This window comes from Panthera uncia, assembly GCF_023721935.1.
Source record: "Panthera uncia isolate 11264 chromosome A3 unlocalized genomic scaffold, Puncia_PCG_1.0 HiC_scaffold_12, whole genome shotgun sequence".
NCBI classification, from domain to species: domain Eukaryota; kingdom Metazoa; phylum Chordata; class Mammalia; order Carnivora; family Felidae; genus Panthera; species Panthera uncia.
The window spans coordinates 13943691-13945610 of record NW_026057579.1 but is presented as its reverse complement, the minus strand read 5'-3'; the positions used below and the strand labels follow the sequence as shown (position 1 = coordinate 13945610).

The 1920-nt window shown below is 45.9% G+C and overlaps 1 pseudogene; it reads right to left on the bottom strand.

Annotated features, from left to right (window-relative positions):
* Positions 1–207: 207 nt before the first annotated feature.
* Positions 208–1528, bottom strand: LOC125937549 (39S ribosomal protein L11, mitochondrial-like; annotated as a pseudogene).
* Between the last annotated feature and the right edge of the window lie 392 nt (positions 1529–1920).

Sequence of the window (1920 nt, the reverse complement as noted above, 5' to 3'; positions counted from 1 at the left end):
TTTTTCTCCTCTGGCTTTTTTTGGGGAGGGGGTATGACAGAGGCCTGATCCCTTGATATTACCATACATGTAAAAATATATAATTTAAAGTCAGGGAAATAATAATCAGGTCAGTGTTACCTCCCTTCCTCCCCTTTGGCACAGCTTTTCCAACTGGCTTCCTTTCTAGCTTCTTCCTTCAAAATCCTGGAGTGTGAGGGGCAGGGGTCACTTCTTGGCAGCTTCCACTTGAGCTGCCAAAATCTGCTGCTTTCTGAGCAGCCAGGAATGTGGCCCACTTCTTCTGGAAAGCTGCCAACTCTCCTGAACTGAGGTCCTTTGCCACACGAAGGCCCAGGGAATGGGAAGAGCCAGTGAACAATAGACAACAGGGGCACATCCTGCAAGGCAAAGGCATCATCCTGCGCTTTAACTCAGGCGATCTCATACACATACACCAAGCCTGGCACCTTCTTCCCTGTCTGCCAGGCCCCCCTTCTCAATCCCAGCAGCTGCCTTCAGAAAATAGGAAACAGTGAGTTATCCAATTTTGATTTCACACGTCCTGTCAGGCTTCACAAAGCTCTTGGTGGGCAAAGGAATATCTTCTTCTTTTTTTAATGTTTATTTGTTTTTCAGAAAGAGAGAGAGAGAGTGAGCATGAGCAGGGAAGGGGCAGAGAGAGAGGGAGACAGAATATCTGTGCTGACAGTGCAGAGCCTGATGCAGGGCTTGAACTCACAAACTGTGAGATCATGACTTGAGCCGAAGTCCGATGCTCAACCAACTAAGCCACTTAGGTGTCCCAGGAATGCCTTCTTTGATGTCCTTTGTCTTCTTCTTCTTCTTTTTTTTTTTAATGTTTATTTATTTATTTATTTATTTAAAAAAAAATTTTTTTTAATGTTTTTATTTATTTTTGCGACAGAGAGAGACAGAGCATGAGCAGGGGAGGGACAGAGAGAGAGGGAGACACAGAATCTGAAACAGGCTCCAGGCTCTGAGCTGTCAGCACAGAGCCCGATGCGGGGCTTGAACCCACAGACTGCGAGATCATGACCTGAGCCAAAGTCGGATGCTTAACCGACTGAGCCACCCAGGCACCCCTAATGTTTATTTATTTTTGAAGGAGAGTGAGACACAGTGTGAGTGGGGGAGGAGCAGAGAGGGAGACACAGAATCTGAAGCAGGTTCCAGACTCCGAGCTGTCAGCACAGAGCCCAGCGTGGGGCTTGAACCCACAAGCTGTGAGATCATGACCTGAGCTAAGTCAGATTTTTAAGTGACTCAGCCACCCAGGTGCCCTGATGCCCTTTGCTTTCTCATTGAACTTCTTGCAGAACTGGTTGATGAAGACGCCTCGCTCACTTAGGATGGGGCCTCCCGGGCACCTGGACATGGTCTGGGCTGCCCACATGATAGTCTGAATCATGCTGCTGGCCTTAGGCTTCCTGAGGGCCTGAGTGGCCCAGCTCGGCTTCAACATGATGAGGGGTTCGGTCCTTAGCTCACTTCGAAGCAGTAGTAAGAGCAGCAACTTCGGCACTGCCACCCTGGATTCCCCTCTGGCTATTTTTAAAGAATTTGTCTTCCATCTTTGATTTTCAGTGACTGTAATGTGCCTGGGAGCAATCTTCTTTCTATTCATCCTGTTTGCAGTTTGGTGAGTTTCTTGCATATGCGGTTTCATGTCTTCTATCAGTTTAGAAAATTCCTGACTGTTTTATCTTCAAATATTTCTTTCACCCAGTTTTCTCTCTCCTTGCTTTCTGGGACTCCAATTCTATGCATGTAAGACTATTTGATATAGTCCCCTGAGTTTCTAATATTTTTGTTTTTAATATTTTTAAAATTTCTCTGTGCTTCTATTTGGATCATTTATATTGACCTATCTTCAAATTCTCCAATGCTTTTTTCCCCTGTGTCCCGTATTCTGAGCAA